Here is a 17,067-nt window from a genome sequence, read left to right as displayed (position 1 = left end):
GGAGAACATTACCTATTAAGCATTTTCTTTTGTTTCGGTATCAATACCCCAAACTTTTCTGTATCAATACCCCAACAGAAGCTTGTCAATATGGTATCTTAAAAACTAAATGTGATATTTTACCCTATAATCTGCCATCTTTGAAGTCACCTTGTCATTATGGACCCATGCGGAGGTTGCGGTCGCCCACAGAAGGACTTTGCTGCTCCCAGGAACAGGCAGCCTGTGGGAGAAGCAGCTTCACACACATAGTTTTGCTTCTCCAGTTGTTTCCATGGAGGAGTAACAGAAATAGGAGCCCCTGCTCTGGTCTGAAGGCAGAGTATTAGAATTCAGGAAGAAGCCTCTCTGCTAGTATAGCTAAGGGGGGTGTCCTGAATAGCATGGCCAAAGGCAGCTGTTTTTCTTCTCTCTTTAACTGACCTGAATATCAAATTTCAGAATTTTTGTCCCAGTTAATGTGGATCCTGGTAAGGCCTAGTTTTCACACTATCTGTAACAGGACATCATAGACTTCAGGGCTTTTTTTCACACTGATAAAAAGAACCTGAGAGTTACCATATATACACAGTTGGGATACTGAAAACCTCTGGGTACACCTAGAAACATGGGTTTATTGCAGTTTTGTTTTTCTTCTACAAGGACTTCCCTCCGGTTCTTAAATTTACCTCCAACAGTTTGTTTCTAATGTCAGTGACATCCTAATTTACTCTCCTAAGCACTTACAGAAGAACTCCTTCAATAATCAGCACAAATCTCTATGTTCTGTATCCAAAATATTTTTCAGCAGAGAAATAGAATCAGTAGAACCAAAGAACATATGCCAGGAGAATCTGTTACCACTCAAACATTACTACTGGGGTCCAGAATCAATGGGGCCCATAACTCTGAGGTCTAGTTTTAAATAAACAAGTTTGCTTTATTCTTTAGGCATTAGTTCTCAAAGTGTGTCTCCTGCCCACCCCCCAAGCCTCACCAGTGTCCCCTGGGAACTTGTTAGAAATGCCAATTCTTGGGGAGCCTGGGTGGCTCAGTCGGTTAAGCCTCCGACTTGGGCTCAGGTCATGATCTCGTGGTTCGTGAATTCAGCTCTGCATTGGCTCTGTGCTGACAGCTCAGAGCCTGGAGCCTGCCTCAGATTCTGTCTCCCTCTCTCTTTGCCCCTCCCCTGCTCTCTGTCTCTCTCAAATAAACATTAAAAGAAGAAATGCCAATCCTTAGGTTCCACCCTAGACCTCCTAAATCAATGACTCTGGGTGTAAGGCATTCTGTATTTGAACAAGTCCTCCGGGGATTCTGATGCAACTCAAGGTTGAGAACCAGTGCTCTGAGCTAACACTAGTAGGTGAGGGGTTGAGGGGCATTTCTACTTAGATTGGCTGCCTGCAGGGTTTTGCAAATTGAAATTTAGCACAGCTTGGGATCATAGTGTGAACGTACAGTATATGAACTCACCTTTGTCCCTCACACTGCACTTTTTTTTTTAAGTTTATTTATTTTGAGAGAGACAGCATAAGCAGGGGAGGGGCAGAGAGAGAAAGAGAATCCCAAGCAGGCTCTGTACGGTCAACACAGAGCCCAATGTGGGGCTTGAGCCCACGAAACCATGAGGTCATGACCTGAGTGAAATCAAGACTCAAATGCCTAACTGACCAAGCCACCCAGGCGCCCCCTCACACTGTACTTTTTGGACCAGAAACAAACCACTGTCTTTTTTATGGCTACAACAGTTATGGTCTATAACAGTCCTCTGTTATGTATCAGAAGAGTTGAACTAGTCAGGGAAGAGGAATGCCATTGGAACCACCAGCACCAAAAAGATGGAGTGGTTCATATGTCATTCCTCTATCATAGCCTGTCGTCCCTAAGCTTCCAGAAAAACCCTCAAAATGTTGTCCTACCGCATTTCCTGAAGAACTAATCAATATGGTTTAAATTTGACATTCTTTGTAGGGCATGCACTTTGGTATAGCAACAAGTTTATTAAATTTAAAAGTTTAGCTTTTTCAAAATTTGAGAAAAATGTGTGTGTGTGTGTGTGTGTGTGTGTACTTAATGTTCCAGGCAAGTAACTTCTTTGCTTGAGGTTTAAGAAACATTAAAATTATCTAAATGAAATTGGCCTATAAACAGGGAATATGTTAAAAATTAGAAGTATTCAAATTTCTCATGTGTCCACTTTTTGCATCTTTGAAGACACATAAATAAGAATTCTGATGTACATCCAGAGGTAGTACCTACCTCTACCTACACAAGTAGGCCATGTTTTATGAATTTGGATTTTGTTTGCTATATAAAGTCTCCATCTGCCTTTCTCTGACTTCCTTGATTTATATGGCTGTTACCAAAAACCCCCACCTCATCAAGGACATACCTGTTGCTGTATAATGTGTTATAAACAGATATAGATATAAACAGTTAAAGATGGTGCCCAGTACTGGGCCATGCAAAATAGTGATGGTGGTGATGATGAGGTAGGGGGTGTGGTGGGTGAAGGAAGTGGTGGTTATGAAATTAGCTACATTTCCAAATGTGTACTCAGGAGAAACATTGTTTTTCAAGGGCTTAGTTCCCATAAAATGCATTACCACTAGGAAACGTACAATTCGATGGGCCATTAAAAATGTAGTGGGCTTGTATAACTTAAATATATTCTTAAAGCTGTGATTATCCCAATGTAATTTTGGCCTTGGACTAGCAATCTCTTAATCAATATAATATTGGTTCTAACACTCACAGAAATCGTAACTTTACCAACTTCCTTGTGGAATTATAATTTTACCAATTTCATTTTTACTCTATTGATAAGCAAGTAAAAAGTTATCTTTCAGTTATGAAATTCTCCCCTTACACTCCTTCTCCTGTTCTCATTTTCAGCTGTGACTTAATTTCTATTTCTGTTTTTAAGTGTTTTTTTTGATTAACTGCAAAGTTTGATAGAGCCAGCAGCATAATTAAATCGGTGTATATTGTCATTTGGGTCTTTCCTGAGCTTGCTGAAAGGTTGCTAGGATACTCTCTTAAAGATACAGTTCTCTTGATTAATTGCAAAACCTGGATTGCCCAAGTAACAGTTTTATTAATTCATAAAAATACAGGTCAGGATTGCATTTAAATTTATAGCAAGATGAGTGGTATATATCTCTGGATGCTTTCAGCTTTACAGAAATGTGTCTAGGTACACTTATAAAGAATGTGTTTTGAATTACAATTTAGTGGTTAAGAATTAGTCACTTTTAGTTAAGGGAGAGTATTCCTTTGTGTTGTACAATGTATATGGGTTTGGGACTGAAAGAACACTGAACTTTAAATTGCCACTAGGAAATAATCCATGGTGTAATACTGTAGACATCCTACTGTAGTTATTAGGATTATAATTATTGACATATTCAATTCCAAAATTTCATATAAAGTACAATTATTGTTTCTGGTTGATTTAATAAAATAAATCAAGAAACTGATAAACAACTTCATCTATAATAGTTTGATGTGATATGGCCAGTTGTTTCAAAGGTTAAGGATGAGCAAATGGCTTTAAATGGTTGGCATTCTTCCAACAATTGTTTTATAGCTAATAAATCTGAAAATAACTATGACTGAACCTACTCAACTGTCAATCATCCAGTTCATCTATTCATTCACTTAAAAGCCTCCAAACACTTTATGGGGCTTATATTATATACAATGCACTTTAGTAGAAGTCAAAAGTGGATTTTTAGATGACATGAGGCTTTTATTTCAGAACAGCAATTTTTATACTAATATGGAAGATAGATTACACCATTCAAGAATTGCACATAAGAAATAAGAGAACATAAATAACTAGAAAATAATTAACAAACTGGGAATAAGTACATACCCATCATCATTACTTTAAATGTAAATGGTCTAAATGCTCCATTCAATAGATAGTATGCAGGAATGGTTAAAAAATAGACTCAACTATGCTGCTTATAAGAGATTCACTTTAAACCTAAAGACACACACAGATTAAAAAGTGAAAGGATGGAGAAAGATTTTCCACACAAATGGAAGGAAAAACAAAAGCCAGGATAGCAATACTTAGATAAAATAGAATTTAAAACAAAGACTGTAATAAGAGACAAAGAAGGACATTACATAACGATAAAGGAATCAATCCAACAAGAGGAGGTAACAATTGTAAATATCTACGTACCCAACATTGGAGTACCTAAATACATAAAGCAAATATTAACAGACATAAGGGAAGAAAGTGACGGCAATACAATAGGAGGGTACTTTAACACTTACATCAATGGGTAGATCATCCAGACAGAAAATAAATAAGTAAACAGTGTTTTTGAAAGACACATTAGACCTGATGGACATAAAAGAGATAGAACATTCCATCAAAAACCACAGAATACACATTCTTTTCAAGTACACATGGAACAATCTCCAGGATAGACTACATGTTGGGCCACAAAACAAGTCAATAACTTCAAGAAGACTGAAATCATATGCATCTTTTCCAACCACAATGGTATGAAAGTAGAAATCAGTTACAAGAAAAAAGAAAAAAACAGAAAAAAAACACAAACAAGTGGAGGCTAGACAGCATGTTAGTGAACAGGCAACGAATAAACAAAGAAATCAAAGAGGAAATAGAAAAATACATAGAAACAAATGAAAACACAATGTTCCAAAAACCTTTGGCATGTAGTAAAAGCAATTCTAAGATGGAATTTATTTATTTATTTATTTATTTATTTATTCATTCATTCATTCATTCTTCCATCCATCCATCCATTCATTCAATTTATTTTTAATATGGAAATTTATAGCAATAAAGGCCTACCTCAAGGAACAAGAAAAATCTCAATCTCAATCTAACCTTGTCCCTAAAGAAATTAGAAAAAGAGGAACAAAGCCCAAAGCCAGTAGGGGAAAAAATGATAATAAAATCAGAGCAGAAATAAATGAAATAAGACTTAAAAAATAGAAAAAAAATCAAGGAAAGCAAGAGCTGTTTCTTTGAAAAGATAAAATTGATAAACCTTTAGCCAGACTCATCAAGAAAAATAAGAAAGGACCCAAGTAAATAAAATTAGAAATGAAAGAGAAGTAACACTGACACCCCAGAAACACAAAGGATTGTAAGAGACTACTACAAAAAAATTATATGCCAGCAAATTGGACAACGTGAAAGAAAAGGATACATTCCCAGAAGCATACAATCTAACAACACTGAATCAGGAAGAAATAGAAAATCTGAACAGATCAATTACAAGTAACAACATTGAATCACTAATCAAAAAACTCATAAGAAACAGAAGCCCAGGACCAGATGGATTCACAGGTCAATTATACCAAACACTTAAAGAAGAATACCTATTCTCCTCAAACTAATCCAAAAAATAAGAGGAAAGAAAGCTCCCAAATATATCAACAAATCCTCAATTATCTTCAACAAAATATTAGCAAGCCTAATTTAATAATACGTTAAAAGGATCAGTCACCACAAACAAGTAGAATTTATTCCAGGGATGCAAAGATGTCTCAATATTCACAAATCAATCAATGTGATACACTTCATCAACAAAACAAAGCATAAAAATCATATGATTATTTCAATAGGTGCAGAAAAAAAGCATTGACAAAATTCAACATCTGTTCATGATAAAAACTTTCAACAAAGTGGGTGTAAAGGGAACATACCTCAACATTAAAAGACCATATATGACAAACCCACAGCTAACATCATACTCAATTGGGAAAAACTAAGATCCTTTCCTCTGAGATCAGGAAAAAGATTAGGATTCCACTCACCACTATTATTCAAGATAGCACTGGAAGTCCTTGCCACAGCAATCAGACACGAAGAAGAAATAAAAGGCACCTATGTTGCTAAGGAAGAAGTTAAATTCTCACTATTTCAGATGACATTATTTCATACAGAGAAAACCCTAAAGACTTCACCAAAAAAAAACCATTAGAAGTTATAAATGAATTCAGTAAAGTTGAAGGATACAAAATTAAAAAAAAAATACCTGGAAATCAGTAGTGTTTCTATACACTAATAACAAAGTAGCAAAAAGAGAAATTAAGAAAAAATTCCATTTACAATTGCACCAAAAAGAATACTTAGGAATAAACTTGACAAACGAGGTGAAAGATTTGTACTCTGAAACCTATAAAACACTGATGAAAAAAACTGAAGAGGACACAAATGGAAAGATATTCCATGCTGATATATTCAAAGAATTAATATTGTTAAAATGTCCATACTACCCAAAGCAATCTAAAGATTCAGTGCAATCCCTATCAAAATACCAATGATCTTTTTCACAGAACCAGAATAGTCCTGAAATTTGTGTGGAATCACAACAGACTCCAAACAGCCAAAGTAATCAAGAAGAACAAAGCTGGAAGTTCCACAATTCTAGATTTCAAGACAATACAAAGCTGTAGTAATCAAAACAGTATGATACTAGCACAAAAATAGACACATAGATCAATAGAACAGAATAGAAAGCCCAGAAATAAATCCACATGTATATAGTCGATTAATCTATGACAAAGAAGCAAGAATATACAATGAGGAAAAGACTGTCTCTTCAATAAATAGTGCTGGGAATATTGGACAGCTACATGCAAAAGAATGAAAGTGGACCACTTTTCTACACCATACACAAATAGATTAAGGACCTAAATGGGAGACCCGAAACCATAAAACTCCTAAAAGAAAACACAGGCAGTAATTTCTTTGACATTGTCCATAGAAATATTTTTTTTAGATAAATCTCCTCAGGCAAGGGAAACTAAAGCAAAAATAAACTATTGGAACTGCACCAAAATGAAGTTTTTGCACAGCAAAGAAAACTATTAACAAAATGAAAAGGCAACCTACTGAAAGGAAGAAGATACTTGCAGATGATATATTTGATAAGGAGTTAATACTCAAAATATATAAATAACTTACACAACTCAACACCAAAAAATGATCTGATTAATTTGTTTTCCAAAGAAGGCATACAGATAGCCAACAGGCACATGAAAAGATGCTCATCATTAATCATCAGAGAAATGCAAATCAAAACCACAATGAGATATCATCTTACACCTGTTAGAATGGTAAAATCAAAAAGACAAGAAATAACAGGTGTTGGCAAAAATTTTGAGAGAAGGGGCCCCATGTGCACTGTTGGTGGGAATGTAAATTGGTGCAGCCACTGTGAAAAACAGTATGGAGGTTTCTCAAAATTTTTAAAATAGAAATACCATATGATCCAGTAATTCCACTCTTGGGTATTTACCTAAATAAAACAAAAACACCAATTAGGGAAGATATATGTACCCTTATGCTTACTGCAGCATCATTTGCAATAGCCAAGATATGGAAACAACCTAAGTGTCCATCAATTGATAAATGGATAAAGGAGATGTGAATAAATAAATAAATAAACAAATAAATAAATATTACTCAACTATAAGATTTAATAAGAATGAAATCCTGCCGTTTGCAACAACATGAATAGACCCAGATGGTTTTATGCTAAGTGAAATAGGAGAAAGACAAATACTGTATGATTGCATTTATATGTGGAATCTAAAAACAAGGGAACAAACAAACAAACAAACAAAAAGCAGAAACAGACTCATAGAAACAGACAACTAGTAGTTGCCAGAGGAAAAGGGGATAGGGGAATTGGCAAAATGGGTGAAAGGGAGTGGGAGACATAGGCTTCCAGTTATGAAATGAATAAATCACAGGGATGGAAGGTACAGCAGAGGGAATTTAGTCAATGGTATTGTAATAGTGTTGTATGGTGACAAATGGTGAGCATAGGGTAACTTGTAAACTTGTTCAATCATCATGTGCACCTGAAATGTAACTGTGTGTCAACTATATTTAAATTAAAAAAAAAAAAAGAATTGAAGAGTAATGGTACAAAATGGTAATGTAGATTCCTTCTGACTTTGTTCCTTCTCATAAAAGAACAAGCAACAACTACTCATGGACAAGACACCAATGAGACAATCTAGAAACACAGGAATGAGGCTGAGGCACCCCTCCTCCCATCATACACACCACAGAAATTGAGACAGACTGCATTAGAAGGGTCAGAAGAACAGCTACACTTCCCCACTGTGGGAAGAGAGAGCCCAAGAAGTACATCCAGAACCTTCAGCATTGTGGATCATTTTGTGGGAGCCCTTACTCTGGTTTTGTCCCATGGAGATCACAGGGCAATCTGCTGGGCTCAACTACTAAGAATCAAATTGTGATGCTGGGTGTTGTATGGAAACCAATTTGACAGTAAATTTCATATATTAAAAAATAAAAAATAAAAAATAAATAAAAAATAAATAAAAAATAAAAAATAAAAAATAAAAAAAAAAAAAAAAAAAAAAGAATCAAATTGTGATGAACAAGTGGGGAGGGGCTTCTAATAATCGGCACTCATATCTGGGTAGACAGAGTTCCCATTAGCACAGCTGAAATAGTAATCCCAAAGAGCAGTCCTGCTCATCTGCAAACCAAGTCGGGAAGGGGGCAGTCTGACCAGGGAACTCAGTAGGGTGCAGGTCTCCCTAATTTGGGTCCCCAAACAAGGATTTTTGCTGTAGCCTGGCCTTCTCCCGCTCAGCAGAGGTACTGAGTCATAGCCCCGTCTGCTGTAAATTGGGGCTCCCGGCTCCCAGCTCTCCCTAGCAGAAAACCTGTTCAAGAAAATTTAGGAGTTGGTGGAGTGGGCCTTCCTAGGCCTCCCTAGCGAAGAGCCTGTGTTATAGCCCCACTTGCTGCAGAGCATGGCCCACAGCCCCATCCAACAGGAAGGGTTGGCAGGAACACTGTGTAACCCAGCAACTCTGGAGCTAAGAGGTGGATGAACAGAGCTAATGGTCCCCAGAGTAAAGCCAGTGGTCCTGTTCTGCCAGGGAACTTGGGGCACAGGATGGCGTAAGTCAAGATCACAAACAAAGAGCATTAGTGGCCTTATACCTGCTTCATTTGCTGCACCTGGACAGGGAAATAATTCATAGCCTCACCTGTTAGCAACAGGTGGGTACTGCCTCAGTCCACCTGACCAGGGAAACTTACCAGATCACATGAGAAGCTGTGTAGCCCATCCAACAGCCCGGCTTATAGTAACACTTGAACAGAAAGCACAGCCTGTGACTTTCCTTGTCTACAAAGCAAAACCAGTAGTGGCTTCACCAGACCAGGTATTCAGTGTACACTCTTGCTTTCTTTGGGTCCCCAAACAATGAGTTGTGCAGACCTGGGTCCTATCCTGCTGCCCTGTCTACTGCTGAGTATAATACTCAGTCATGACTGTCTACTAAACCTGAGTAGAGAGTCTAGGCAATAGCAGAGCCCATCCTACAACCTCAGTTGGGAAGGGAATCAAGCCAGCAGTCCCAGCAGCTATTCTGAGTATCACACCCCTGACCTCAGAGTGTAAACACTTACCTTGCCCCAAATTAGACCCTAATAGCAGGTCCCATCTGCCCCAGGACATTGCCAGCAGACATGTCCAGAAACCCAGACCGAGCTGGCTGGTAAGGAGCTGTCTCTGCTATAGTGAACCTGTAAAGTCTGGAAGTAAAGACAACTTACCCGAATGTAGAGATACCAACATATGAATCAAGGATCATGACAAATCAGGTAAATATAACCCCACGAAAGGAAACTCATAAAGCTCTAATAATTGATCCTAATGAAGTGGAGGTCTATGGACCGTGACAAATTCAGAATAATCCTCTTAAAGAAGTTTAGTGAACTACAAGAACACACAGAAAACTAAAGAAGATTAGGAAAACAATGCATAAATAATATGAGAAGTCCAACAAAGAAATAAAAAATATATTAAAAAACCCAATTCCTAGAGCTGTAAAATATAATAACTGAAGAATTCAATACAGAGCTTCAAAGGCAGACTTGGCCATGCAGAAGAAGGAATGAGTGATCTGGAAGATAAGACTTTTGAAATTATCCAGTCAGGGGAATAAAAAGAAAAAAAAATGAAAAGAAATGAAGAATGCCTCTGGGAATTATAGGACACAATAAAAAGAAACAATATCCACATAATGGGAATTCAGAAGGAGAAGAGAAAGGGACAGAAAATACATTTAAAGCAATAATGATTGTAAACTCAAAGAATTAAAAATAGAACTATCATATGATTCAGTAATTCCACTTCTGGGAATATATTAGGAGGAAACAACACTAACTTGAAATGATATCTGCTTTCTCATGTTTATAGCAGCATTATTTACAATCACCAAGATATGGAAACAATCTAAGTGTTCACTTACAAATAAAGTAATTGTGGTATATACATACGAGAATGGAATATTATTCTGCCATAAAAAATGAGAAAATCTTTCCAATTGTGAAAACATTAATGGACTTTAAGATCATTTTGTTAAGTGAAATAAGTCAGACAAAAAAAGAGATAAATACTGTATGAACTAATTTATGTCTGGAATCTAAAAAGATAAAAAAAAAAAACTTGTAGAAAAAATGATCAGATTTGTTACCAGAGGCAGGTGGTGGGGTGGGTGGAGGAATTGGAGAAAGTTGGTGAAAAGGTACAAACTTCCAGTTATAAGATAAATAAGAACTCGGGATGTAAATGTACATAATGGCTATAGTTAACACTGCTGTATGATATGTAGGAAAATTAAGAGAGTAAATCCTAAGAGTTCTTATTATAAAAAAAATATTTCCTTTTTTTCCTTCTTCTTTCTAGTGTATCTTTAGGATATAATGGGTGGTAACTAAACCTATTGCAGTAATTATTTTACAATATGTATAAGCCAAACTGTTATGCTGTACACCTTAAACTTATACAGTATGTATGTTAATTATATCTCAATAAAGCTAGAAAAATGAGAGAATCAATGAAAATACACTATAGATTAATTGTAGAGTTATTTGTGAGAGATAATTGGTAAGTACTTGGTTATCAATTAGATATGGAGGACAGAAGAGGGGGGACACAGGAGGCTGAGGAGGTGACAATGACAGACTGAAAGGAGACTCTGAAGACAGATTTGGAAGGTAGAGGGTGAGACGAAAAGCTCCTTTGGAAGCCTATTGAGTTTGTTTTGGGACGTCCAAAAGGACAGGTTGAACCAACAAAGGGAAGATCTACACCAGAGATACTGATTTGGGACTCAGTCACATATGTATGGAATTTGTAGCCATAGGTCTGCACAGGGTTACCCAGTGTGTAAAAAAAAAAAAAAAAAAAAAAAAAAAAAAAAAAAAAAAAAAAAGTGTAAACGGAAGTAAATCAATAATAGCAGAGATGATCGTGTCACTTTTCCTAAAGATCATTGCTCACTTTGAGTTTAATAAATATCTGAAATATACAATTGATGAAGTTGCTGGGTCTTTATCCCTCCTTTCCTACCTTCAAATCTTTCAGAGTAAGAAGCGTACCTTTAAAAAAAAAAAAATAGGAGAGGCTATCAGTTGTTAAACATTTTTAAGAAGAAGAAATAAGTTCATTGAGAAAATAGACAATACAGATAAGCAAAATAACACAAAGTTACCCTACAGTTCTACCACTCATTTGGAATGCCAATTTTGGTGTGTGTGTGTGTGTGTGTGTGTGTGTCAATTTTTGGACTTTGCATCTTGTTCCAATCTGCCTTTTCCCAGATCTTACTGTCACATCTTTTTTTTAAAAAAAATTAAACGTGGGGTGCCTGAGTGGCTGAGCTGGTTAAGCATCCAACTTCGGCTCAGGTCACGATCTTATGGATGTGAGTTCAAACCTCACAACAGGCTCTGTGCTGAGAGTGCAGAGCCTGCTTGGGATTCTTTCTCTCTTCCTCTCTATCTGCTCCTCCCAAACTTGTTTTCTCTCCACTCTCTCTGTCTCAAAATAAATAAATAAACTTTAAAATGTAAACATTTTGAACATTCCATGGTTCAAACACCAAATGATATTAAAAAGGTATATAGTGAATTCTTTTTCCTTTCCTTGTCCCTAAACAGTTACACATGCACACACGTGAGAATCCTTCCAGAATTTATGCCAATGCAAGCAATATGAATTCTTATTCTTCCTCTTTAGTAAATGAAAGGTATATACTATTGTGTAACTTGATTTATGTTACACTCAATATATACCTTGGAAATTATGACATTATTTCTACATGTGAACTTGACTACCTATAGTACCCAGTTATTTAATCAAACACCAATCAAGAGAACATCACATGAAGATGGAGGTAGATATTGAAGTGAAGGCCACAGCTAAGGAATGGGAATAATTGCTGGAAACCACTAGAAGCTGCGGGAAAAGCATGAAACAGATCATTCACAGGGCTCCAGAGGGAATGCGGCACTGCCAACACCTTGATTCCAGACTTCCCTCTCTTAGAACAGTGGAAGAATACATTTCCGTTTAATTTTTGTTATTATTATTTTGAGAGAGACAGACACAGAAAGAGAGTGCGGGCAGGGCAGAGGCAGAGAGAGAGGGAGACACAGAATCCGAAGCAGGCTCCAGGCTTCGACCTGTCAGCACAGAGCCTGACATGGGGCACACACTCACGAGCTAGGAGATCATGACCTGAGCCAAAGTCAGACACTTAACTGACTGAGCCACCCAGACACCCCAGATGTCTGTTATTTTAAAGCCAGTTTGTGGTGATTTGTTGTAGCAGCCCTGAAAAATTAATACGATGATGTTTTCATATCATTATACAGAAAGTATCCTCACTTTAAAAAAAAATAGCTTCACGCTATTCCATTGTTATGGATATCCAAAATTAATATACTGGTATTCTATTGATGGACACTTGGGTTCCTTCCATTCTTGGCTATTATAAACAATGCTCTGTTGAATGGCTTTGTACATCAGTTTTACATATATCTGTAGGACAGATTCCCAGAAGTAGAATTGATGGGCCAGAAGGTATACCATTTGTTATTTTGACAGTCACTACAATATTATCTTCCATTGTTTTAACCAATTTATCCATTCACAAGCAATACTAGTGCCCTTCTGATAGATATCTCAATACAGTTTTTATTTGTGATTTCCCTTATTAAGTGTTGGGATTGTGTTTAAAAGCCGTTTACATTTCTGAACTGCCTGTTCATATTCTTTTCCCATTTTTCTGTTAGGTTATTAATCTTTATTTCTAGGATTTATTTCTACATTGGAGATATCAGCCCTTTATCTGTTGTATGACTTGGAAACATTTCCCAATTTGTCGCTTTTGATTTTGCTTTAGGTTATTAATCTTTATTTCTAGGATTTATTTCTACATTGGAGATATCAGACTTTTACCTGTTGTATGACTTGGAAACAATTCCCAATTTGTCACCTTTGATTTTGCTTATTGTGTTTTTCTTTTCACCATGCATAATTTATTTTTATGCAAAATTTATCATTTATTTTGAATCATTATAGGGTTATAAAATAATTCTTTATTTTAATCTAATAATTCTTTTAATTTTCTGTAGAATTTATATTTGTGTATACTATGAGATACAGTTTCAACCTAATTTTTTCCCAATGGCTATCCAATTGTCTTGACACTATTTGTTAAAAATCCACTTTTAAACTTTGATTTGAAATTCCACCCGTATCGCATATGAAATTATTTTATGTATTTGGACCTATTGCTGGAATTTCTATTGTTTTCCTTTGGTTATCTATTTATGGGCTAATATTAATTACACTGTTTAATGTTTTTTAAGTTTATTTATTTTGAGAGAGAGAGCTCACACACAAGAGTGAGCAGGGAGGGGCAGAGAGAGAGGGAGAGATAGAATCCCAGGCAGGCTCCATGTTGTCAGCACAGAGCCTAATGTGGGGCTCGATCCCACAAACCGTGCGTGAGGTCATGACCTGAGCTGAAATCAGGAGTTGGAAGCTTAACTGACTCAGCAACCCAGGGCTCCCCTATACTGTTTCAATTTTTGAAACTATAAAATAAATATATCTAGTGATATATCTAAGTAGTACTAAACCTTTTACTTCACATCTCATGTTTTTCAGAGTTTTTCTTGATACATGTTTTTTTGCCTTACAAACTTTAGAATCATTTTGTCTAGTTTTTAAAAAATGTTTTTGTGTTTTAAAAGATACTTCTATAATTGGCTGACATCTCAAAATATGTGTTTCCCTTTGTTCAGTTCTGTATCCTTCAGTGATATTTTAAAGTGTTGTTATTGTTTTGTATATTCTTACACATTTCTTGTTAAGTTCATCCCCAGTTGTTTAAGTTTTTGTTGCTATTGTAAATAGTAACTTTACTTTCATCATACATATTTTTTTCTGATTACTATTTGTATATGTGAAGCTATTTTTTTTTTTCAGTTTTCCATTGGAGAGTTTTAGCTGTTGGTTTCCATTTCTCTTGTCTCTACTTTCTTTCTCTTGGTTGATTCCATTTTCTCTTTCCTCTAGCACAGTATTCTATGTAATAGTAGTGATAGTGATCATAATTGTTTTATATATAATTTTTGGTGGGGATGCTTCTATTTTTTCCCTTTTTTTTAAAATAATTTTTGAAGTTTATTTATTTATTTTGAGAGAGAGAGAGAGTGAGAGTGGTGGAGGGGCAGAAAGAGAAGGAAGGAGAGAGAAAGGAAATGAGAGAGAATCCCAAGCAGGCTAGCTGCTGTCAGTGCAGAGCCAGATGTGGGGCTCGATCTCAGGAACCGTGAGATCATGACCTGAGCTGAAACCAAGAGTCGGACGCTTAACTGACTGAGCCACCAAGGTGTCCCCTATTTTTTCCCTTTTAAGCATGATGACTTAGGGCTGAGACAGATTTATCATGTTAAACAAATAATCTTTTCCAATTTTATTTAGTATTTATAACCAAGAATGGCTGTTGGGGCACCTGGGTGGCTCAGTGGGTTGAGTGACCCAACTCTTGATTTCAGCTCAGGCCATGATCTCCTGATCATGAGACTGAGCCTTAAATTGGGCTCCACGCTGAGTGTGGAACCTGCTTGGGATTCTCTCTCCCTCTCCCACTTCCCCTTCCCCACTCACGCTTTCTCTCTCTCAAAAAGAAAAATAGCTGTTCAACTGTTTTCCAAATGTTTTGGTGGCAATAGGATTATATAACTGTCTTTTTAGGTCTAATAACGTGGTAAGTTATATTTGAAGAATGTGTTTCTATTTCTCCTTGCAGGTTTTGTAATTTTTGCTTTATAAAATTTATAGAAGCATTATTTGGTGCATGAAAGATTCATAATTATATACTCACTGTGAATTGTGGCCATTAGATTTAACGATGTCCTTATTTTTGTGCATAGTGTACTGCTTTTGGTCTGAGTTCCACCTTTTTTTCTTGATATTAAGATCTTGATCCTATTTTTGGGAGGTATTTACCTAGTATTTACTATAAAACTTTCTGGATCTTTTCTGTTTTAGATATATTTCTTGCATAAAGCATAGAATTAGGTTTTATTTTGTGATCTAGTCTGGAAATATTTCTCTCAATATGTACATTTATCTATTTCATTGATATTCAGACAAGCTTGATCTTTGTTCCGTTGTATTGTTGATACTCAGATAAGCTTGATCTTTGTTTCATTATATTATTTTATGTGCCCTGTTTTAACAGCTTTTAAAATGTCTTTCACTAAGTGGTTAGTTTTCTTTGCATGTACATATGCCTATGTGTATTTTTTCTGATATTAAGAAAGGTTTAAGGTTTTGTTTTTTCTAGTACCTGATACTCGTAGCCCTCTACTACTTTGGACAGTGCCTATTAATTCTCTATCCAGCAGTGTTAAAAAATTAGCACATTTCTTTCCCCTGACCCATCTTCTCCAACAATAGATTTTAGTTGATAATATTACTTCTTACTCTTTATATTATTAAATATCATTATATTTCTCCTTCTTGGATTGTCTTGGATTGTCAGTTTTAAATGATATCTTTTAACTCTAAACTATTACAGATGAAGCAATTAATATACTTATTATAGCTCCTATTTCATTCTCCTTTTTCTTCCCAAGTTTTATTGGGTTTATAATTCTCATAATATCAGGACATAAAACATTTTTACTCTGTGCTGATATCCTATTATGCATTTGCTTTAGTCTTCATTCTGCAGTTAAAGGTATTCAGCACTCATAGGCACCCTTTTGTGGTGATGTTCCGAATCATCTCTCAGTCACCTGAAGTTTATTCCAGCACAGTGGGACTCTCATTGTCATCTGATTGGTGAACTGGGTTCCAGAGACCATCCCAAGGTGAGCTTTCCAGGACCACACTTGATTTACCTTGTATTCCTCTAAGAAGGAAAGGTGAGCCTGAGATCAGAGCTCATGCACAAGGAGTTTATTGGAGAAGTGACACCAGGAAGCTGGAGAGACCAGAGAGTGAAACAGGAAAAGGAGGGAAATCCAACTTATAGATAGGTTATTGGATTGATGATCCTTAATGAGAGACTGATCTTTGATCCCACAAGGATATTCCGAGGACTATACTAAAGGTGTCATAGCATTGTCTCCTTAAGGGACAAAAGGAAGAAGTATTACTCCATTGACTCCCATTCCCATTGGTTGAGGGCCTTAACTTCCCCAAACTTCCTGGTTAAGAACCCACGAGTGCAGAGTATGCCTCATCCTTGAGATACATTGCTACATGCACAAATAGTTGAAACCTATGTGGAAATATTAGCCATAGATATAGATGGAATCAGAGGTGAGACCAAGAAGGATGTGGGGTACACAAGAGGCATCTGATATAATTCATTTGAACTTTCTGAAACTGATTTTATCTCTTTGACAAGAAGGTCAGGATTATTTAATATTTCTTATCTATTTTTGAATTAATTTTATCGTCACTTTGCATTGTTAATTTCCAGTTTTATTTTTACAGCCAAAGAACATGGCAGATAGAATTGTCACTTTTTTATTTTATTGAAATTCTTTTTGAGGCTTAGTAGATGATCAAATTTTGTAGATTTTTTTCCCATGAATATATGAAAAGAATGCCTATCTTCTCTGTAGAGCACAAATTTCAGTGTATCTCTTCATTCAAACTCTTATTATTTGTTCAAATTCTCTATCTCCTATTCTAGTCTTTGTCCTTTTGTTCAGGTAAA

The sequence above is a fragment of the Panthera tigris genome, chromosome B2 (genome assembly GCF_018350195.1).
Source record: "Panthera tigris isolate Pti1 chromosome B2, P.tigris_Pti1_mat1.1, whole genome shotgun sequence".
Taxonomy (NCBI): domain Eukaryota; kingdom Metazoa; phylum Chordata; class Mammalia; order Carnivora; family Felidae; genus Panthera; species Panthera tigris.
Note: the sequence above shows the minus strand (reverse complement) of the source record.